The sequence below is a fragment of the Halichoerus grypus genome, chromosome 13, assembly GCF_964656455.1.
Source record: "Halichoerus grypus chromosome 13, mHalGry1.hap1.1, whole genome shotgun sequence".
Lineage (NCBI taxonomy): Eukaryota > Metazoa > Chordata > Mammalia > Carnivora > Phocidae > Halichoerus > Halichoerus grypus.
Genome location: NC_135724.1, coordinates 19,783,183 through 19,807,657, shown reverse-complemented (window position 1 = coordinate 19,807,657; position 24,475 = coordinate 19,783,183). Strand labels below are relative to the sequence as shown.

The window sequence follows — 24,475 nt, the reverse complement described above, 5'->3', positions numbered from 1 at the left end:
AGAGGCCTCTGAGATCTCCTCTTAGGTCTGAATTTTACACGTAGGGATACCAAGACTGAGAGAATTTAAGATACCTATGCAACAACACGCAGGTCCAGAACTTCTAAATCCTGCTCGTGGATCTTTCCAGAAAGCCCAGTTTTGCCCACCAAAGACACAGGTGGGTAAAGTAGAAAGAGCACAGTTTAGAATTAGGGGGCCTCAGGGTACACCCAGCTTGGCCACTAACCAGCTGGGTGTAAGCACACGCACTAGGTCAGCATGTCTCTCAGGTTACCTGAGCTGCTTGCTCAGGATGCTCATGATCAGGCCTCTGCCCTGGGAATGCTGACTTAGTAGGTCTAGACTGAGGCCCAGACCGCCCATGGGTCTCATTTTTAGAAAACTTACAGAAACATTGCATCAAATGAGCTCTAACCCTCCAACTATATGAATTTTTAAAGTAAAGTTGGGGGCCTGGGTGGCTCAGTCTTTAAGTATCTGCCTTCGGCTCAGGTCATGATCCCGGAGTCCTGGGATCGAGCCCCACATGGGGGCTCCTTGCTCAGTGGGGAGTCTGCTTCTCCCTCTGCCCCTCATCCCATTTGTGCGTTCTCTCTCAAATAAATAAATAAAATCTTTACAAAATAGAATAAATAAAATGAAATCAAAGAAGGTACAACAAAACAAACATTGATGTGTACTGGGGCCCTTGCTTCTAAAAGGCAAAAGCTCCTACTGAACTCTGTTTCTGTGATCAATATCCTTTGCCTGCTGATCTGACCAGCTTCTTCTGGTCTTCTGAGGAAAATCCCTCCCTCTTACATAGACAGAGGACTCCTAAAATTCATAGAAACTTGCAGTTACCTTAAGCTGTTGCCTATGCTAGAATGATTTTACTCTGTGTAAATTTGAGGTATATATGAGCATGTGGAAAGAACATATATTTATATATTTATATTTATATATTTGTATCACCAAAATTGCACCTGATATATTAAATATGTTTTTGGGGAATGTTGTTATTGAACCTAGAAAAGCAAAAGTTGTGCTTATATTTCCTCTTTTGCTTCCAAGGATAATTATTAATATTTAAATACACTATTCTGAGAGACCAAATACTCCTAAGAAAAATGAAAGCCTCCAGTTAAACACACACATCATTGGATTAAAATCAGAAATGACAGCACGAGCATAGATCTGTGAATCCAATTCACAGGTTTTTGACTCACTGATGAGTTTGAATTTTACCAATGTAGTAACCCCAGACTGAGGCTTTGTTTGGGGGTCCAATCCCACCATCTCCCTCTGTGAGAAGGGCTAAAGCTAAGTCAAGACCCAGACAGGGCACATCCAGTAATGATGGCAGGATAATCAGTAAGCTTTGTTTTGTCTTCCTTTGCATTTCTTTGAGTCACAGAATTGAAGGCATTGATTTCTGATATGAAAGAAGAACTGGCTGAGGACATCATTCTGGAAATGTCTTGGCCTGAAATATCTGGCAAAGCCAGGTAAGGGGCTGGACAGGAAAATCAAAGAGATAGAAGACACTCAAATAATTCAGGCAAAGCTGCATTCCTGATGCCTGAGAATATGTGTGTGTGTGCACGTGTGTGGTGTGTGTGTCTATTTAGTTCTGAGTTTCTTCATCCAGTTTACATGGATCTAATTGTTTATTCTCCCAACAGGTAATTATGGACTTCCTCCTCTGTGCCAAGCACAGTCTGGACAATGTAGGGATTCCAAGAAGCCAGAATAAAGAGGTATTCCCCGAGTGTGAAGAGGTGTCACTCTAACCATTATTTACATTTTCTCATCAGCAAAATGGGCTTGGGGCTGAGAGGGCAGCAGGGAGGGAGGTAGAATGAGCAAGAAACCGGAAATGGCTCTACTCCCAGGGCTGACCCTCGCTAACTGTGTAAATGGGGCCTCAGTTTTTTACCTATAAAATGGGAAGCTTTTTCAACCCGAAGAGTAGATTATTCCATGTGATACAGAGGGCTTTGTGAAGAAGAGTTCATTAATGATACCGAAGATAGAAGAAAATATAGTCAATGTCTATTACTTTCTTGGGATAACTTTACAGGGTCATCTGGGCTGGGAAGAATGGGACATTTGGGGTTGTTGGAGAGGGGAATTTTCTTCCTCCCTCTTTTCCTTCTTTTTCATCTGTCTTCTTTTTCTCTTTCTTTCCTTTGAAAGGAGAAAAGACATGGGTACGCTATCCTTGTCTTTCCTTTTTGTTTTTGGAAGAAGGTTCTCTGGCCCCTTGCTTGGTTATTACCGACCGACACCCTTGTTCGTCTCTTGGAGGATAACAATGCAGAAGCAAGATAAGTCTTTGGGAGCTGATTTTAGACTTCAAACCCAAGCAGAAGTGGTAGATTTAAAATTCTGAGCCCAGCACAAACCTCTTCATTTTCAAGTTCATTTACCCTTGGCAACATGCAACCTCCTGTTTACTATGAGGGAAAAAAAGCTTTAAAAGGCTCATTTAAAAGGCTAAGGAGCCTTTTGGGATCTCCGCAAGCTCTTTAAAAACATATTTTGATGATACAAGTGTAAACAAATCAAAAGCATATGGATTGAATTTCCCTTAAATTACACAGGATTTTTTAAATGATGGGAGGGTGGAAATGTGTTCGGAAAAATATGTTTTTGGTTTTACTGACTCAGAAACATGCGAATGAGCTGAAGCTTTTGACAGACCCAAAATGATGGCAGGTTTGTCCATCATCTGTCTTTGAGGGTCTGTAGTCCTTCCCAAGCCTTCTCTGGCTTTGTACCCAAGGAGTAGAGATTTCCATTAGTGCAAACTCACAGAGACAGAAAGACCAAAACCACACACTGTGAGTTCTATCCTTCCCTTGAGTTAAAGAGCCCTGTTTCATGAAATTTGGCAGCGTGGACTCCCCTTGGACCAGTCAAAGGGATTAGTGTTCATTTTGTAAAATATAAGTCTACACAGGCCTGCACAACCCGGACCAGGTGCCAACATCAGCACCCAGGCCGACCTTCTGTAACCCCCAGGTTGGGAGCCACCCCGAAGCCTTCACCCCATGCTTTACAGAATACCCTGGAGAGTCACATTGTCATCATCACTCTTCCCTCATCTCCTGGCCCCAACACACAACGCGCCAGAAAAATGAGGGTCGACACCCTGGGGCCACTGTCTCCAAAGTGTTGCTGATGCCAGAATTTCAGGATAAGGGAACAGGGCCGCGAATAAGCAGACAGAGAGAAGCACGGTGTGTCCTTATGAACACTCCAGCCTCGTCTACAAAGAAGAACGTGGGGGCCTCTCATGGAGATGCACCTGTCCAATCTAGTCCTAAAGGAAAATGCTTTAAAAACCTCCAGACATTTGCTCTGCTTTCCTGCTTTCTTTGTCTGAACATACATAGCACCAGAGTTAGAGCAACCCCAGAGAGCTTCTGGAAGATTCAGGAAGGTGCCAGGTGGGTTTGGAGGACCAGGAGCCCTTGAAGATCTGTCCAGTCATCTGACTCAAGCGAACCATCAGAATTACTTAGAGGCAAAAAGAGCTTTGTGCCCCCACCTTCACAAAACTGACTGGGCTGCTTTAAAGAATATTCGATTCGGAAAGTTGAGTTGGAAACATGCAATCACATGAGAGCTTGACTTACCCGAGGTCAAAAGATACTGCATCATTGTTCTTTTTTGAGGAAAACCCACAAACATACCCGGTGCCTCTCTTTTCATACACACCCAGAGAAGTTAATGTTACACCCCCTCCCTTTTTTTTTTAACTTCAGAGCAGTGATGTGAGAAAGTAGTTTGGAAAAATAAAGGGCTCTCTAGTAAAAACAGCGGCTACCCCACTTGCGCCCCTAGTCCTAGACACTTCTGTCCCCTCGCTACAATGGTGAACGCCTCACCAGTGCATAATTTTAACAGCACAATTCGCATTGCCTAGGCAGCTGTCTGCCACACCAACTCTTTATGAAATCCACCCACGGCATTTGACTCAATTACCTCCTGCAGCTGCGAATTCCACAGGTCGACCACACTCTGCATGGAAAAGTATTTCTTTGTATTTGTTCCAAATTTATTAGCCATTTGAACCATTCCTTTTAGTGGCTTGTATATTTTTAAGTGTTCATATATCACCGTTTTCGGCCCAAGTCCCGCTGGCCTGCATTTAATATGCAGCTCAGAATATTACACTACAGTCTTCAAAGGATCCGTTCCAAAGCAGACCTGTGTGTTGACCGCCACTTGAGCTTTGCTCAGAGTTCTCCAGCCATGGACTTGCTCACAGTCCATCAGCCCCACAAAGGCAGGGTCACAGGCATAAGAGGAAAAAGCCCTTCAGGGACCAGGGAGGGAAGGGTTCAAAACTCCTCCTGCTAGAAATGAGTTGGGGCCCTACCTGATATAAAAGGACATCCCTAAGAGGTGAGTACACTGTTTTACAGATGAAGAAACCGAGTCACGGAGAAGTGAGGTCACTTCCCATAAGTCACAGAGGTGGTATACCCCAAATCTGCACCAAATCTCCACAATAAACATTCTTTTTTTTTTTTAAAGATTTTATTTATTTATTTGAGAGAGAGAATGAGATAGAGAGAGAGCATGAGAAGGGGGAGGGTCAGAGGGAGAAGCAGACTCCCCGCCGAGCAGGGAGTCCGATGCGGGACTCGATCCCGGGACTCCAGGATCATGACCTGAGCCAAAGGCAGTCGCTTAACCAACTGAGCCACCCAGGTGCCCCACAATAAACATTCTGAAGACAAGTCCAGCATCCTTACCCCTACCACAGAAAGTTCTGTGTAAGAAGATAAGAGTAAGATTCATGGATAAATAAATTAACATTTCCCTGGGCCAGTAGGAAGAGATATTCACAGTTCCCTAGAGTTAGGTCCCTGAGCACTGGGTGCCACGCTTCTCTCCCTGACAAGCACGTGATAATGCACCGTGCACTGTGGAGAAGCCCACAAGTTGCTCTCCACTACCGTAGAAATAGGCCTCAAAACACAACAAGCATGGACTTCCAGCGTCTTTGTCTAGTTTGACAAGTGACGTCCAGGGCCATTTCTAAATTCTTGCCTCACTCACATCAGCGTCCTGGTGAAACCACATTTAGGCCTCACTCCCCCCCTCCCCTCTACCTGAGGTAACCTCACTTTCCATCCAGGACAGGCTGTGTGATTTTCCCTGTGTGCTCCCTTCCCTCATTCCAGTTCTACTGGGAATGGAGAGAATGAATAAGATGGTCTCCACATCTTCATGCAGAGCAAAAAGAGCTCAGCCCTCACTGTCAGGTCTTTGTAATCCCAGCTTTGCTGCTTCCACAATGTGACTACGGGCAAGTTCCTTAATCTCTGAGACCTGTGATTCCTCAGCTCTGTCAGGGAAGAAAATACCGAGCTCGCGTGGCTCTTACAAAGATTAGCCATGATGCATCCAATGCACCCGGCCCTGTGTTCAGCATAATAGGTACTCAGTGCACATCAGTTGCCTGCCTTTTGCAAGTGTATGCTATACATTAATAAGTGGGGCCAAAGGATGCTAAAGATACAACAGGCCTACTGCTTTCGAAGTGGTGTTTTGACTTAACAGCCTAGTCTTAAAACCAGGTGTAGCGGAGACGAAATCCAGAACTTAGGTCTATAGCTTAAACCTTTATTCATAATTACGTATGACTCAAGATTAACTCATCATGGCATATACAAAAACAGAGCTGCTTGATTAACAGAAAAGAGAGCTTTGTGCCAAGACCTCTCCCTCCCACAAAAGAAGAAGAAAATGCCAGTTGGAAGTGAATTTAATAACGACATGTGAAGTGGGCGCATCTGCTTCCATTCCATGTCAAGAAATTACAGTCCACGTTTGCATTCAACAATTTATTCTTTTTCTAAAAGTTTCTTTGCTGTCATGTACAGGCTATGTTTAGGGTTTAGTGTTTCAAGATGGTTTTACTGTAAAGGGAAATGAAAACAACTATGGGATATGGAGAATCTATTGATCTTCAGCATCTCTGGGACCAGAATTTCCTCTGTCTTTTCAAATAATGCGATTGTTTTAACCACTTTTTTTTTCTTTCAAATTCTGAATCAGGGTATTGTTTTCTGACAGTAAATTTAATAACTTGTTATCAGCAATTCAGAAAAACATTGAAATGTTCCCCAATAGTATGGAATCAAAACACTCTACATTAAAAAGGTGGGGTGTCTAATAGCAGCTCAAGTGGCCCAAGTGGCCCAAGTGGCTTTGGGCGAGTCACTGAACCACATTCTACCTCAGATGGATCATCTGCAACAAGAGAAATCTGGAGCACTGTCCACATCATCCAGCCTAGTGTTGACATTCTATTCTCTGTAGGATGCTATTCATAAGACAACCAAAGTTTTACAATTTCTTTGTTCCCGGCGATTAGAAATCAAATCATTTCATCTATTTTATAAAAGCATCCTCAGCCCAGTCTCCTGTCATTTTATCCCCTTGGAGGTGAAGATGGTGACATTCTTAAATACTCAAGAAACAGGTCTATGCAATTGTAGATTTGAATTTAGATTTGGATGCCAACTTTGGCCAAGTACGCATAAAACTTTAGGTGAAATGAAAATGCCTACCTGATCCATCTCACAAATTGCTATTGAGCCTCTATGTGCTCAGCTGTGGGCGAATAGAAGACTGACTGACTCTGCCCCGTTACTCGCTGAATCGGTCTGGACAAGTTGCTGACACTTTTTGCGCATCCATTTAAAAAACAAGAACAAAGAGATAACTGAGAGATAATTTACATACCGTACAACTCACCCACTGAAAGTGTAAATTCAATGTTTTTTAATCTATTCACAGAATTGGGCTATCATCCCCAGAATCACTTTTATAACATTTTTGTCCCTTCTAAAAGAAATCCTGTACACATGAGCTGTCACTCACCATTTGCACACACACACACCCCTCTCCAGCCCCTGGCAATGGCTAATCTACTTTCAATCTCTAAAGATTTCCCTATTTTGGACATTTCCTAGAAATAGAATCATACAGTATGTGACCTTTTGTGACTGATTTCTCTCACTCGACAAGATGTTTCTAAGGTTTATCGATGTCGTAGCGTGCATTGGCACTGCATTCCATTTTATAGCTGAATAATAGTTCATACTATGGATATACCACATTTTACTTATCTACTCATCAACTGATAGACATTTGAGTTGCTCCCACTTTCTGGCATACCACTGCCAAGAATGTTTATGGACAAGTCTGCACATCTAGTTTTTCGTCGACAAAATTCTATAGCTTTCAATTAACTTGAAAGACCAACTCCTCATTTTCTGTACAATCGCTTGCTTTTCTGCATTTCCCTGATGATAGCACCTTGTTCCAGGTACTTGAGCCTTTTCAATATCGAAACTATCTCTTCACTTTGCATTCTACATTGAAATAGTTGTTGAATCCTTCTAAATATCTAGGATGTGCCTTGAATCCCTTCTTTCTTTTCTTTCTTGATGGTTGTCTTACAATCACAACCTCATTTTTCTCACTTTCTTCTTCTCACTGAAAACTCTCCTCACCATTAATTAGTTACCCAACTATAAACTCGGGTCTCTTCTTTCTACTACAAAATGTTACTTTTAGTCATCAAGTATTTAAAAAGTCTTCATGGTTCTCCACTGAAAGGTTCACTACTGAGTTCTTTACCAGGTACAAAATTTGCAAGCCACAAACTTGGGTACCTAAAAACTATAAATTTGATTATTTTTCTATAAAGGAACTTAAATTATCTTTTAAGCCTTTGTGTAACCTACTGGCAAGATACTCAATCTAGTTAGAGCCAGGTAAGTTCAGTCACTTCCGTGATTTCTCCGTGCTTTCTGGTTTGAAATTAGCATCACCCACGTTGGCCTCCTCTCAGCTCTCCCCCTGAGTGGGGTGGGGGGATGGGGGGAGAGGGCATCCAGGTACGAATGAAGAAGAACCCACATCCAGTCCTCAGGTGACCTCTCTTGTCCACAGGGATGTCCCCTAGCCCAGCTGCTCTAACCTCTCCCATACACCTCCTCTTTGCCTTGCCTGCCTCCAGCTTGCTGACAGTCAGTTCTGCTGTTGGTCCACACCCCATGCTGACATGGAGGGCTTCTCGTTGAAGCCCAATGCCCCTTCAGACATCCAGGCAGTGAGTCACCTGCCCCCTTGTCTGGGATTTCCATTGTCCAGCCCAGCCCCACCCCAGGCTGGTGGGCAAGGTATAGGACCCCTTCTCAGAGAAAAAAAACCACATGTCAGCTGTCTTTTCTCTCCCTCTAGCTTCTCCTCAATCAGTTCAGACAATCTTTGTGTAGTCTCTGCAGACAAGCTAGTTGAGCCCTTTATGAATTTTCTTTCCAATATGTTTTTTATATCATAAATTGAAGGCTTGTACTCCTTCTGGTGTTTTGTTTTCCAAAACACTCAGTTCTTGCAAATTAGGAGCTTTGGCTCTCCAGGCTGTTATCCCCTCTACAAACTTCCAGAGCCCTATCTGAAATGGCTAGTTCTCAGGCCTGCTTGAACCCAAAGCCTGTGTGTGCCCTTCAACACTGCCTCCCGGGTTCCAGAAAGTATCAAGGGCTGGGACCCAGTGGCCAACCCTCTCGGTTTCTGCAGAGCCTGTCAGTGTCCAGGGAAGCAGCAAGGAACTCCGGCCAGAGAGGCTCCTCCAAATCCATGAAAGTTGTCTTCCTTTTGTGGTCCGAACCACAGCAACATCCTATCAGGCCCCGCCAGCCTGGCCAGGATTTCTAATTTTAAGGGCCGTGGCTGGCCCCTGACTTGGTGTTCTGTTTGCAGCACACAGTTTCGGTGGGTCAGCAATGTGTCCAAAGAGAACTGCCATTCTTTAAGACATTCCAGCCCTAGGTCCACCTCTGCCGATACCCCTGTGGCTGGACACAGACCCTGGAGCCTGGACCTTGACAGTTAACTTGGGAAAGTGGAAGCTCACAGGTGTGTGGAGTCCCTTCTCAGGAAAGACATGTAGCAAAAATGCATCCTAAATATTATTCACATTTGAGGGGAAAAAAAGAAGAAGCCAACACCGTAAGAGCCCAATGTTTCCACTAGGTCAAAAGTAGAATCCTAGTTCATGATCTGTCTTGTGATGACAGTACCAAATGCGTAGAAAGCAAGAAAACATGATAGTCAATTCCATAAAGTTGGGGGGGGGAGCCATACAAGAGTTTTTGGTTTTGTTTAAATTGTCTGCTTCTTGCTGTTAATGGAAAAAGGTAAAGGCTCTAATTGCCTGTGATCACTGTTGTGAATTCAGAAACTCAAGCTTCTGGTGAAATTGACTTTGTGAATATCCAAGTTTTTGCTGCTATCTTAAAATGGAAAGGATTTGGGTTGATTGGAGCCAGCAGAAAAAGGATTTGAATTTTTTTCCCCTCTGTGTGTCCTTCTAACTTCTAACATAATTGAAAGATGAATTCATTTGGCGAGAAGTGCCGCTCAAATTCAAATTTGGTTCTTTCAAAGAAAGAGATCAAAACTGATTTTTCTCTGGAGTTGGAGAATAATGAAGCACAGAGAAGATATGTTTTGCATATTTGTTTGCAAAAGACACAATGTTCTTATGCTTATATATATATTTTTTGTCTTGAATATGGGTCGTCGTAAAAGGAAAGTCATCTTGCAGGATTACTTCATTTGGTTATATCCCTTTAAAGACTTAAGAGCAACTCTCTATCCATATTATCTGGTGATAAATCCTCTGAAATTCCCTGCTAAAACAAGTCCCATTGATAGCAGATAACCCAGGCTCAGGCTTCTTAAGTTTTATTTCGATTAATCTCGGATTCATTTTAATGATCTTTCAACTGTTTTATTCCTTCTGATGCTGGAAATTTTTTATCATCTTAATGTGCTTATGGCATACCTAATCCACCCCTTTCTATCGTTGGCTGACTGTTGCCTACATGATTTCTCTGACATGAAACCTCCTTCCCTTCTGTACCAGCTAGCTACCCTCCCTCTGTATCCTTGGAGAATTCACTTGGACCGAACACTTTGGGTGCTTGACTTCAATTTCCATAGGTTTCTAGTTTAAAGATACCACTTTATGGTTTTTTTTTTTTAAATTTGTGGTGGTTGTGTGTCTTTATATATTTAATATGCTCGCTCCCACATTTGCATTTAATTGTTGTTTTCCTAAGGGACCACGTTTCTCCCCAATTAATTTCTAATGAACCCATTTTCGGGGGCATCTGCACCCCAGAGGCAGCAGCTGATTTAGATTATGCCTGAATTTTCTCAGCAGGAACTACCATTGACCTAAGCATCCCTTTCACAACACTGTCCCAGGCATAAGAACAAGCCAGTGGCCATCCAGGCCCTCAGCCTTCTTGGCTTAGTGAGCTGCTACTTCTAATTATTTCTAAATTATTTTAATTGCTTGAAGCCATTAAAAACACACACTCAACATTTGTGCATTTTGAAAGAATTGCCAGAGTCTCCTCAGACCAACGTTTCCACTGACACAATATGACTTAGAAGAAACATCAAAGGCTTGCAAACGAGACCACTGAAAGCATTCTTGCTTCCCCACCCATCAGGGCTCGACATTGTCTGAAACAATGTGATTTCCAGAAGGAACTGGCTAACTACAGGCCCTCCAAACTCTAGCAAGGCTGGCTAAAGCGGAGACTTTAGCCTCTGAAGGAAGTGAGGGTTTGCTACTTTTAGGGAAGAAAAACATGGAGCCCCTTTGTTAAGATGGTGGTCTCACATTACATTAGAAAAAGAGGCAATATGGTCGTGGTCCAAAATCTATACCAAAGCATTGGGTTCACAGGATCTCTAAGGCTTTGAGGCAATTTAAATATGTCTCTGAGAAGATGTATTAAATTCCACTATAACTAGCTTAGGGTGATTTAGAATTCAGGAAATGGGATACAACGTGCAAGTACATCTTCCAAATCTTCATGGAAATTTCAGCTTGGCATGGCTAATTGTGGGGAAGGATTATGATGGAGCCATGTCATATCCCAAACATGTAGCTCAATACTTGGCAGTAAGTGTTGGTCGAATGAGTAAATGAATGAATGACTGAATGAACTAACAATTCTGGAGTTCAAACTGAAAATAAAACTGGTCATGTATTTCTTTCTTCTTTTCCTCCCTTATTTAGAGTAGCAGTATACCTTTCCTAACCCAAGATTTAGCTTTCTACCAACACCCTGGACCCCATCCACTCCTACCATGTTGGAGACCTTACTCCAAGAACTGATGTTTTTTCCCTGCATCACCAATAACTATCTTTCTCACATTTATATTCTACCCCTTTAATCTCTCTCACTGCCACTGCCTTGGTTTGGGGCTCCATCATCTTTCAATTTAAACTATTTCAATACTCACCTAATGGGACAGCAGCTCTGCAAACAGAACCAGGATACAGTTTCTTTCTCTGACCTTGTTGGCCTTGCTTCTTCAGTGTTGAATTCATTCTTGGCAGAGTCTCCCCTTCTAGTCACAAGATGGCTGCCAACAGTTCTTCTGGTGCTTCCTTCTTTGTCACATCTAGCAGGAAAAAATAAAGCATTCCTCCCAGTATTTCAAATAAAATAAGGACAAACTTTTCTATTCCAGGTATTCCAAACACCTGTGAAATCGCTTTCCTCTATTTCTCTCTGTTTTGCCCTTCCTTGAATTAATCACTCTGTACCCAAGGAGGGAATAAATTATACTCATTGGTTTAAGCCAATCAGGTACCACCCCTTGAACTGTAGGTGGGGACAATTTCAACCAAACTCAAAGGCAGACAAGAGAGGGTAGGTGAATTCCCAAAGAGAAGCCAGGGTATGATGGTAGATGGAGGAGATGATGCTTGGGAGGCAACTAAAATTGTCTAGTGCATGGGGTCAACAGAGTGAGATCAACAGCAGGGGCCAAGACCAGAAATTTGTTCAGATAGAAATGGAAAGAAGGAAGACCAGAGTTGTGGCCAGAAAAGTCAGTAAAGGCAGAAAAAGCAGTCAGAATCTTATCAGCCAGAGCATAAAATAAGTCAAGTTCATAAAACTCAATTGAAGCAACAGTTACCTGAGCTGGTTAATCATGAGAATCACCCAGAGGAATTGCTTGTTTAATACAGGCTTCTGGGGTGCCTGGGTGGTGGAGTTGCTTGAGTGTCCGAATCTCGGTTTCGTCTCAGGTTGTGCTCTCTGGGTCGTGAGATGGATCCCCACGTTGGGCTCCACACTCGGTGCGGAGTCTGCTTAAAATTCTCCCTCCCTCTCCCTCTGCCCCTCCCTCCTGTCTAAAATAAATAAATACATCTTTTTTTAAAAAATACAGACTTCCTCGTACCATCCCCTGAAATACCACTTCAGCCAACCTCAAGCTCTTAAACTGTGGAACTGCTGTGTGGAGGGTGGGCTAGCCTTGGAAAGAGAGGGCTAGAGCCATGCAGGAACTCCTGGCTGGAAAGGCTGGCTGAGGACGGAAGGTGCCAATTCAGTTCACTGTACCTCCTACCCTGTGGTGGGGGTGTGCAAGGTGGGCAGATTTCTGCTCTTCTCTCTAATGAAAACAACCTCAGCAGCAGGTCACCAAGCCACTTGTGAAAGGTCACTCACAGTGGGCTGGCAGCCATGGCACGTCCAAACTGACTGTCTTTCATTTCCCAGGTACAATGACTTGACTGCTCTGCCCAAAATGGGTGAATTCAGAGCTTTTCGTGAAAACATGCATTGTGACCTGTAATTTGTCAAATAGATTGATGTTTTCTATCTCGTACATACATATAAACTGTGTTAGGCAATAATAGGTATTTACTAATGGGTCTGGATGTAAACTTTCATTAAGAACGTACAACATTCCATGAGATAATTTGTCCCTTATTTCCTCTCTTGCTAGATAGGGCCCTACACTGTATTAAAAAAATAGAAAGACTAGAAAAACTCAGGTGGAACAGGGAGCTGGCTGGTTTGTTCCTCAACAACACTTGCCGAAATCAATCCAATATGTATTTACTTCCTCTCAACTTGAGTGAGCCTTCTCAGCCCCTGATAACAGTAAAGGAAAGATTAAGAAACCCGAGGGCTTGGAGGAGATTTTCCTGGTTCAAAAGAGCAGAAGGAAGGAGATCCCGAAAGAAAGACTAGAACTTCTCTAACTCCTCCTTCCCGCCCTCCGGATCAGCCTCCCTAGTCCAGGCGGGGTGGGAGCCTGCAAGATAACGCAGATCCTGCTTGCCCCTTTAGGATCCCAGCGTGCTTCCAGCCCAAAATCCTCCAAGGGAAATCTAGCTCCTTGTAGATGGATGAAAGATGAGAAACACAGTAGCTCTCGGGTGAATTTGCTTATACATCTGTTCCAAAGCCAATTGTTTGAAGATTTTTTTTTTTTCCTTTTAAGGTCCAGTACATCGTTGGGCGTCTGGCCTTCCATGGGGAGGAATCCACCCCAGCCGGCCCCAGTGACTCTGCACTAACTTTCCATTCTACTGAGTCCTTCATTTCATTTTGGCCAAAGATCAGCATTGATCTAGGTTGTTGCACAGCTGCGCAACAGCTGTGCAATCCAAGAAAACCACAGTGGGCTCAGGAGGCTGAGAGACTTTATTAAATCAGAAAAAAAAAAAAAAAAAAAGGCAGGTTGGGAGTTCTTTCTTTCCCCCTCAACCTCCCCTAAAATAATTCTCTCCAATATTGCTGACGTGGTATATGGTGAAATTCAGGCTTCACACCTCTCCAGGATTTAATTAAAGAGTTTTATTTCCATGAAGAGGAGGAAGAAGCCATAGCGATGGAAACGTGCTCGCTCCATGGCGGAGATGGGGCGGGGATGGGGGAAGAAGTGCTCATCATTCTGGCATCAGACAAACTTTCTGAGGGTAATGTCTTTTCTCCCAAAACTCGGGGACTCGATGGGCCTCTTCAGTAAAGTGAATCTGGGGACTGCAACTGAGGCTCTTCAAGTTGCCACGACTCCTAGCACGCAGACTCCCCTCATAAATAAAACGCTCGTCCAAAAGTCCAAAACGCATGAAAAAGTTATAGGAAGGGTCTTTCTAATACATTTGGTAACAACCCCCCTAGGATATGTTTAAAATGGATTTATGCTTTATTTGCAATAAGTTATATAGAAGGTGGACAAATGAATGGTCTCTCTGCACCAGTTCCTATGCGCCTAAAATGAAATAAAACACCTAATTCGTAAATCCATGAGAAATGTATTCATTCCGCAGAAGGTAGATACTCAGCTGATTTTTTGGGGTTTTTTTGACCTTGATAATGCTGTAATGGTTGCGGTCAGCACAGTCGACAAGAGTTTGCACCCTCGAACCCCACCTGAAGTGAGAAGTTCCGACTGGATGTTGTTCACAGCTTTGGGCTCTGTTGTCGTCCCCTCCGAGACCTACGCCCCACTGTCACAGTAGTGTGGGCACCCTGAAATTTTTTCCCCCTCGGCAATGTCAGATACGAACATGAAAGTCACACAGACTATGAGATGTAATATTTTCTTAGCAGTGTCTCCCTTCCAATTAACTTTTTTTATTATGTTATGTTAATCACCATACATTACATCATAAGTTTTTGATGTAGTGTTCCATGATTCATTGTTTGTGCATAACACCCAGTGCTCCATGCAGAACGTGTCCTCTTTAATACCCATCACCAGGCTAACCCCTCCTCCCACCCCCCTCCCCTCTAGAACCCTCAGTTTGTTTCTCAGAGTCCATCGTCTCTCATGGTTCATCTCCCCCTCCGATTTCCCCCCCCCTTCATTTTTCCCTTCCAATTAACTTTTGAATGAGATTACTGGAAGCTTGGGGGTAAGTAGGAGAGCTGATTATTTTATAGGAAACAAAGGTGCCGTGTTTACCGTGTGAAGGTGAGGTCATTCATAGGAGGCAGCTCTGGGATATTTAGCTGGAAGAGACGGGTCCGCTTCCCAGTGAACTTGGTGCTGGCCTGGAGGAAAGACATGGCGGCCGACCCCTGTGGGAAATAGGCCTGTTACCTGGGACTATTTGGAACTCATTTGTTAATTAGTCTGCATCTATTTGAAGAAGTTAAAAAAAAAAAGCAAATACCCATCTTGCTTTAAAGATCCGTGACTATTTTACGAGTGAGATGGACATATGCTGAGTTGTGGCTTCCAGTTCATTTTACATTTAGTACAATGATAAATTCAACTTTTTCTTGTTTTGACAATGAAGTTTTTGGTGAACAGACCAAAAATTTCCCACAGAGGGAAAACAGTAGTGAATGTCTATGTTTTTAGCCTGACTTACACGCTGGAGGCAGTTTCAAACTTACTATAATGTATTCATCTCTCTTTACGTAACTTCCCGGTGCTTTCGAAAAGAGAGTGCTTAAGCAATTCTTAAAAGTAAAAAAAGCTCCCCATAAGTTCCCGAGTCAGCAATTACTTTTTACTGAATGTGACTTTATTTAATTGCCAAAAAGCCTATTAATTATAAAATGACAGCCAGCCAGCACAGCCTGGCTACAACCGCATAACTGTGGTGTCCTTTGCTATAAATGAGCCATCTCTTCAATCATGGTTCCAGGGTGATCATGACTTGGTCCTTGGAGTGGTCTGTGGATGGGTAAGGAATGTGCAGGTCAGGCCAAGAATCCAGACGGACACTGACCTCACAGCTGCCTCTTACACCCCACTTCTGAAGTACTGTGACCCACCTTCCAGTCTTCGACAGCTTACGCTCTTTGGACCCACGGATGTTCAGCAGGCCTGAGTCATTCATTTGAGCAAACTAAAATGAGCCCAGATCTCATCTTGTGTATGGGACCCTGCTCTTTGTTGCTTGGAGCAAGTGTATTGCATTTGCATATGTAAGGTGCCCTAAACCCTCTTGGGAGTGAACGAAGGGTGAGCTCATAACCCAGGGAAAAGCTCTGGTGTGATCTTCTGGGCAAAGCTAGAGGCACAAAGCTGCAATCAGGTGCAGGTAAGGAAAGAGCTATCCTACATCCAGGTGAGAAAGAAATCTACAAGGGAGGGCTCTTCAGAAAAAATCTGATAGCACCTCTTGGGGTGGTCTTCTGGGTTGAGGTGTGACTGGGCCTAGCTGATGTCCCAGAAACAGAGCAGAGCTGATGATATAATGATACCTCATAACTGACCCAGCGAGAAGGGCACAGGAGCAGGTCAGAGGTGGAGAGCTCCTCAGGAGGGCAGCCTGCCACAAAAGAGGTGGTGGGCCTCCTGCGACGGGCCTAGGCATTATGGTTTCCTAGTCCAGCCTGTGAGTGACGTCCAGAGTCCTGAGAGGAGGTGCAGACAAATGCCCCGGCATCAGCAAAGCCCGCAGCCATGTTGTCAAAGCACTGGGGTTGGAGAAGCCTTGTGGTTAAACCTAGAGCTCTCCTTCCAAGGGGGTTGGGGATGCTCAGACTGCCCTGGAGTTGGGTGTGTTTTCCAGGCCTGGGGAGGAGGAAGAATTCAAGAGAAAGGTGGGACGTGTCCTCGGCTTGCCTGGCTGGTAGGCTCACGAGGCTCCTCTGGCAGGAAGTTAACCTTCTTTTTCCAGAGATGAGCATTAGGAAGCTGGTTTTTATTTGTTTGTAGGTGGTCTATTTGGGCTTCTGTTGTAGATGCCACACACCTAAGCAAGACTGCCTCAGAAGCTTACAGAAGAGAGGACTTTATTATCACCTTTTAAAAAAATACTCCCTTCTCTGGAGCTACATCTTGCCCTATTATTCAGTGTGTGTGTTGGGGGTGGGGGAGAGAGAGAGAGAGAGAGAGAGAGGTTGGGGTAATAAGTGGGTGGTCTGTGATATGGATTCTGACCATCTCTTCCCCTCACCAGATCTCTGCCCCACCTGAGTCTTTTTTTTTTTTTTTTTTTTTTTTTAAGCACCTGAGTCTTTTATCCTGGCTCTGAATATGTTGTCAGGATCCATTAGATCACTCAGCACACATTCTGAAAATTAAATTCATGCTCCCACACATACACACAGATGTCTTTCTTCCTCCCTGAACCCCAACACGTACACCTAAGTGCTTCACAAGGGACAAAACAACTCTGGAGAGGGTATCTAGTCCATTCTTCACATCCAGTTATGGGCTACAGATAGCCTCAACCTTCTTATAATCTACATTTTGAATATTGAACATTGATAAGCCTCAGCCTCCTATCTCCAGTCAAATTTGGCTTTCAACATCAGTTGGCATAGAAGGACTCTCTGAGAGACCCTGTTGCTGTGGGAAGGAGGGGATCTTGGGAGGAAAATTCAACTTCCACTAAGACCACGGGGCTAACTGCCAGCAGGTGTTTGTGATGGGGGAAATTTAGAGCACCTTCCCTTCTACCTCCCAGCACCCCATAAAGACACACACACACACACACACACACACACACACACACACACACACACAGTGTCCCAACCCTCATGCAGAGTCATGTTTGAATCTTGCTCCCCGCGTCAGTCAAACCCATACCCAGTGGATCTCCACTGAGCGTCTGCACTAACTGGAACCTGAAGCCCACTTCTGCTGGATTACATCAGGGCAGGATCCTTCTTTAGCCAGGATGCCCCCTCACCAAAGCCCTACCTGAGACAAAGCTGGTTAGGGGTTCATTTGGGATCGGTCCACAGGGGGGCAGGTGTGAGGGATGGGGGAGTGAAAACGGAAGGAGGGATAGACAAAACAAAGGTGACCTAGAGAGTGGTCCACCACTGCAGGACATGGGCATTTGATATGGGACAGTCCTGAAGAGCGTCAGAGCCTGCCACCTGATGTGTAGACAGAAGAATGAACATTTGTCTCCAAGTTTATATCTCCTGTTGGAAAAGGGGTGCCCTGTGGGGTTTCAATGCCTTGACATTTCCAGATGATTCTTGTGTGAGTGCTAAAACCCCATTCTACACCAGGGGGTCAGATAGGCCTGGGCATGCTTAAGGGGAGGTGGGGAGAGCACAAAGCAGGAAAGCTTTGCCATAACTGGAACCAGGGGATGTGAGGCAGCGTACTAGAGGCCTGACCACCATCTTACCCCACTGTCCTCCCTCCCACCCCGCAGGATACCTGGTATAAGGCAGTGGGGCAGGGGGATTTGAGAGGCAGGCAGCACTGGAGAAGGGGTCCTCTTCTAAGCCAGAGGTAGTAGCCACGGCCCCTTCCGATTCCTGATTTGGGAGTAAAGAAAGAAAGACCCTGATCTTACTGGCTGAAGTGTGGGCTTTTAAAGGTTCAGGGGTTACCAACCTGTCTTCCTCGACCACTGCCAGAGGATCCAGAAGAGGCAAGAGGTTGGAAGGGAACAGAAAAAATTATGTGGGGCTTGATTTTCTTAATCCTTTATTCATCCAGTTAACAATCTTTTATGAAGCTACCAAATGGTCACATAATGTGCCAGGTCTTACAGATATAGGCATAAACCAACCGAGTCACTCTGCCTCCAAGAGCTGAGAGCCTCTGCTTGACCAAGGCTATTTGGCCACCGGGGCCACAAGCTGCCTTTTCCATAGCTGACCTCCCCCTTTTCTACCAGCCCTAAAAGTTCTCAGTCTCATAATCTGGTACCTTCTGGACTATCTCTGTGAATTTTATACTGAGAATTAACTTTCCCTCCCCACCTCAACCAATAATATATGTCTATCGTTCAACTTTGGGAAAGTTTATTTTCAAAGAGATTTATGATGTAGGAAAAGTAGACTATTGCCTATGGAAGAAATTGCATGTTGTAGAGGATGCTCTAAAGGGATTTATAGCATCAGAGCCATGGAGGGTCTAATAGGGTTATTGAGACCGTATCAGCTAGCCAAATCAAAACATGAGAGGGTTCCGGCAAAAGGAAAAGAACCACAGCTACTGACCCAGAAGCAATGGAGCAGCTGATTCCGAAATCAGTATTTATTCTATAGGGTGGCTTATCTACAACCTCCATTTGCTTTACAGTTTTCAAGTACCAATTTCAATGTGCTATACCCTCACTTCAAAAAAAAAAAAAAAAACAAAACCACATTAGAATCTACCAGAAATTGGAATATGTTGGTTTCTAAACTGCATCTTCTGGGCTGCTTTTCATTCTTGAAAACAGTACCTGGACTTTTTTTTTTTTTTTTTTTGGTTTTGGTTTAGAAAATATCCTTCTCAGAAATGAAACCACTGGAAGTTCCCCTCTAAGTTGAAGTCAGCTAAGGCCACAGAAAGAGGACTAGTTCTAGAGCCGTTCTGCCCAATGTGGTGGTCACTAGCCACAGGTGGCTACTGAAATAAAATACACACTAGATTCCAAAGACTTGGTGTTTTTAAAAATGTAAACTATTTCATCAATAACAGTTTATACTGATTATGTTGTTGAAATCATAGTGTTTTGAAATCCTGAGTTAAATTAAGTATATCACATTGATTTGACTTCTCTCTTTTTGCTTTTCTTATGTAGCCAATAAAAATTCGAAAATAGTACCTATGGCTCACATTCTATTTCTATGGGAGAGCACTGTTCTAGAAGTATGATGATCTAACGCGGTATTGAATAAAACTAATTTGAAAGCTCTACTCATTTATTGGGAAGCTGGTCAGTTTAGGACCCTGAAGCCCTTGTCTTACTAAGCAGTGCTCTGGTAGCTGGGAAGTAACTCAGGCTTGAGGAGAATCCCCAATTGCTGTGCTACGTGCTGAGTTGGCATGCCGCAGATGAAATGCTGCTTCACTAGGATTGGGGAAGCCTGCCCTCTCATCCTCACACTGTCCCTGACTAATTGTACCCTTCAGAAAGTTACCTAGTATTTCTGGCCTTATCTATTACAATATAAGGAATTTGAACTACACCATCCCTAAGTCTCCTTTACCCCCCACCCAAGTCAATGATCCCAAATCCTCTCTGTTCCCATAACATAGGAACATGACAAGGATATTAATCAATTATAGCTACTGACCAAACAAGAAACTGCAAACCAGCTTTGAGGAAAGGCAATGTTATCCTGTTTCCAGTGTGTTCGAGATAAAGGAATACGCTCAAAAGATCAGCTACCAGATCCCTGACACTTGGGCTGAAGAGATGTGCTACATCTGGGATTTGCTAAGTTGAGTCAGCAAAGACTCTCTATTTCCTTGAAACGACTTCCTGAAGTCATTTTTTACAAAGTTTCAACTCTCTAAGATGTTCTGCCATAAATGCCTTTGCTGTCAGCAGGCAGGGAGCCTGCCAGACTTGGTCTCCCCAGGACTTTCTGCCGAGTTCTCCCTGTTCCCATGAAGTCGAGGACCATGTATGTTACCACCCTTTGGGGAGTACAGAGGATTCTCCCTCCTTTGATCATATACAGTGACTGTTGTGGTCAGTCTTCAGTGCCCTTGAAGAGCTGGGCACATCTCCACATACTCTCATTGAGAGACTGGAGACACAGGAAGTTGCTAGACCAATAACTCTGCTGATTATTGAAAAATCAATATGCCCCAAATAGAAAACAGAGCTGCTATGATGAACAACAGAAGAGGATAGGGGTTGCAGAATACTGACAGAGCACTTGAAGATGTCAAATCACAGAGGTTATGAAAACCAAGTCGTCATTAGGTGCCCCTCGCGACATTCTGGGTTTGACCACTCACTCCTTCATGCGCACCTTTTTCACGTGCAATATTTGTCATGACATCATGACATTCTGAAGCCCCCATTTTTAAGACAAATTTGCTTTTTGAACCTGTAAGGGTGGTCCAAAAGAGAAAAGCCCAAACCTACATCATGGGTGAAATATTTGGAAGAAATTTAGAAAAATGGAACTTTAAATGTTGTAGGAGGAATGGGCCATAAGACCCAAGCTGACTTCTACACTGGGGGGATTGTGAAATAGATTTTCTAGATATTGACTTACCAAGCGTGGCTCCACTTCAATTCTGAAGACCATGGGAAACAAGAGCAAAAGTGCTAAACCCCATTACCCTGCATCCCACCAGGTCCTCAGTGAAAAACATTTGCTTATCTCTTATTTTGTAATGGTAAGCAAATGTGAGATTGAGGCTATTTCTCTCCATAGCCCCAGTGCTAGGCATGATATCTGGTCATAGTCATGCAGGAAATGTTGAATGAATCAATCACGTATAGAAATAAGACATCTAGCCTCATATTCTTTGCTAACATTTGACCTCATGTTTTAATTTCTGACTTGCTGATTGTAAGCAAATATCATGTGGGGATGAAATATTATTAGTGGTAAGCTTTGCATGCAAAAAGAGTGCTCATAGGGGCGCCTGGGTGGCTCAATCCTTAAGCGTCTGCCTTCGGCTCAGGTCATGATCCCAGGGTCCTGGGATCGAGCCCAGCATTGGGCTCCCTGCTCGGCAGGAAGCCTGCTTCTCCCTCTCCCGCTCCCCCTGCTTGTGTTCCCTCTCTCGTCGTGTCTCTCTCTCAAATAAATAAATAAAATCTTAAAAAAAAAAAGAGTGCTCATGGCCCCCATCGTTCTTATGATGAACTTGCAGTGAGTCCTCTCTACCTCTTCTGTTTTCCTGAGGCCCGCAGCTTACATGCGGGACGTGGTTCCTCCAGGTTAACTCCAGTGTCAGTATCACCAAACTCACTCTATTTGAACAAACCCTTCGACATCTAATCATTCACATCTTGTACTCTAAGCACACGAATGTCAACACTGTGAAACTCCTAAGTTTTCTCCCTACTGCCCTCTTCTCAGCAACCACCAGACAAGATTATACACTCATATTTCTTAGCCAGTAGTTAGCACTATTTAGCCCTTAACATTTGTATGTTAGCTAGTGGGCCACGTGTCCATCTTACACACAGAAGTGTAAGTTTCTTAGAAGGGAATAATTCCTCCTTCTCATCTTTTCATTCTCCCTTTGTACCAGCAGCTAAGCAGCACAGTGCCTTTGCCAGATAGATCCTCCATCAGTGCCTACTGATTTGAAGAACTAGATGATGTTTCTAAACTTCTACACTGTTCCTTTAAAATGGGATTTTAGTGCTGATTTTGTCTTGCCTGCTTGAGTCTGTCCCTCTGTGCTCTCAGGTCTGCCTGACAGTGTTTCTGAGAAGGTACCATCTGCTACTGTGAATTTACAGTCTCTTTCAGAAAATAGGGAAAGTAAATAGGGAAAGCAGAAACTAGATTTCTTCAACGAAAAAATTGACACAGCACAAACATGCCCTGGAGAAATATTCCATTGATATGTCCAGTCTTGAGCGGAATAATTCCCAGATATACCTTGTTTCACCCTGATGTCTTCCTTCTGAAAGACAACCATATGAAAATACAGCTTGTCAACTGCTCTTGGATTTCCTGGAGTCGGTCCACATTCCTTGATCTTTTCAGCTGAGTGAAATGCAGGCAATTTAGCTTGAGTCTTACTGCTCATTCCATGGGCCCATGGAGAAACCGCTAAGATTCCCATGCATAAATTTATTACATTATTAGCTGGTCTACAGACTGCGTGGGGAATATCAAGATGCTTCTATGCACATAAAGTGCTCAGGAAGTACATTTTGAAAATGACGGCATGTTACTCAAAATGAATCTCTCTCAGTTCACTTTTCCCAGCCATGGCATCCTGGTGTCTCAAAGACAGTTTCAGGTCAACATCAAATATTGAATCCAAGAGAAAAAAATGCACTAAGACTACCTTTCTCTCCACAAATATATATTTACAAATTATCTGTAGATCCAATGTCCAAGAGTTCATTCTCTGGAGTCAAGCACACTGAATTGGAATACTTTTTCTAAAAACGAATACTCATGAGTCCTTGGAAAATGTACTTGAGTTCAGATGTCAGCGTCCTGATCTGTGACAGGCTGACAGTAAGAGCTGCCACCACACAGAATTTTTAGAAAGTCTGGTTGCATGTGAAGGGCGTGGCACATAACAGTATGATTTAATCTGTGCCCCCAAACCATTGTTCTTATTAAGAAAAATGCATTTTTAAACATCTAGAAATGCTTTCCATTCTTAGCATAGCCTCACAAATATTGACGGTCTTACTCTAGTAGCCTGTACCTTGGGGCCACACCACTGTTTCTTAGCTTCACAATATACTCAGAGGCCACAGGAAAGCCCTTCCCGTGTTTATCATTTATCTTTGCAGCTTGGAGCTACCGCTGGGCCTCCCGGGTCCGAACTGCACTCAACTGTGTGTGAAGAACCCAGAAGGAAGAATCACTTGCTGCCCTGTCAGAAGGTTTGGTTCATTCGCTTTGGGCTAGCAAACCATCAGATGATTTGACCTAAGGTGCCCGCTGAACTTCAGCCTCCTCTCATGTAATTCCCCTCATCCAGAAACGACAGGCAACTTCCAAGCACAGGTGCAGAAAATCATGTCAGGCTCAACAACCTAGAGCGACGTGTTTGCATCTGCTTTCTTCCAGAGGAATCTTCTGGAGAGTGGGGGGGGGGGGCACAGATTTCACTTGGGAACCTTTTGAAGATTATCTCAGACTCATTCTCATTTTGAATACCTTGTTATCACCACAGAGAATCTTGCAGTATAAATGATTTACAGCCGCCTTTGTAGAAAATGACACAGTCTGTCCTGCGAGCTGTTCGTGGAATTTCTGTATCTTGTTAGTGGGGGTTGAGTTCACTGATACTTAAAAGCAACAGAGGCTGAAAGTTCCCAGATTTGCAAACCCGGTTCCTTTGGAGGTAGGTGTGCGTACTTTCTCTTTTGTTTCTGCAGCTTCTCTCTCTCTTTTTTCCTTTTCCTACTTTCTTTTTTAAACAATCAAGAACACCAGTAATTGTCACCTTGGTATCTGAATACAGAGCTCTAGAAGGCTCTTTATTCTGGGAAACACGTAGGCTGAGCATTCCTGAAATGGAATCAACAAAACCTGTGCACTCCCAGGTGTGAAGAGGTAATTGCAGGTGCAAATCGGCGATGGCGCGAACAACAGGCAACTGAGTGTAATAAGCAAGCTGCAGCCCGACGCCTCGCTGCGGCTCCTTGGAACTCGCGTTTGTACTTGAATTCATTTGCATTTCTCCCGCATAGGAGGTGCATAACGAGACACTCTTTATATATTCCATCGGCCTCATCAGTCTGTGGAGGAATTTTGCCTTCCGCTAGTCCTTGTAACTCATAGGGGTGTGTGTGAGTGTGTGTGTGTGCACGCATGCACACCATGCACACGTGACACGTAACTGGAGGGGCAGAGACGGGAGGTGATGCATATGGTATCCATGATCTGATTTGAGTCTTTCAACGTAAGAGCTGCTTGTTTGAAAATTCTATCAAAATGCAGGAGTCTGATTTCCAGAGCTCCATGGCCACACACGGACTGAGAAAGCAAAAGTCAAGAAGGTGTGGGGGAGGGATCAGTCATACTTACAGAAAGCTTGACCTTCATCTGAAGCCTGAGCTGATGAACATGGAACCGCTCTCCTCAGCGTTTCTTGTCCTGCCTTTCTTCCACTCACCAAGCTTCTTTCTCCTGCTTTTTCCCTTCTCCTTCCCTCCCCCGCCCTCAAAAAAATCAGAAAGGATTTGCCCATTGACAGATGGAAGAGGGTAAAAAGGAACTGAGAAAGAAGCAGAGCATTCTCCAATTTCCATTCGTCC

At 43.9% G+C, this 24,475-nt stretch overlaps 1 long non-coding RNA gene across 1 annotated transcript; it reads right to left on the bottom strand.

The window, feature by feature from the left end:
• Positions 1-6,606: 6,606 nt before the first annotated feature.
• Positions 6,607-24,390, bottom strand: LOC118528342 (uncharacterized). Its single transcript, XR_004913581.2, has 4 exons — positions 24,246-24,390; positions 14,815-14,930; positions 11,344-11,505; positions 6,607-6,689 (listed from the first exon to the last, which is right to left on the bottom strand). It is a non-coding gene; the product is annotated as an uncharacterized LOC118528342 (long non-coding RNA).
• Between the last annotated feature and the right edge of the window lie 85 nt (positions 24,391-24,475).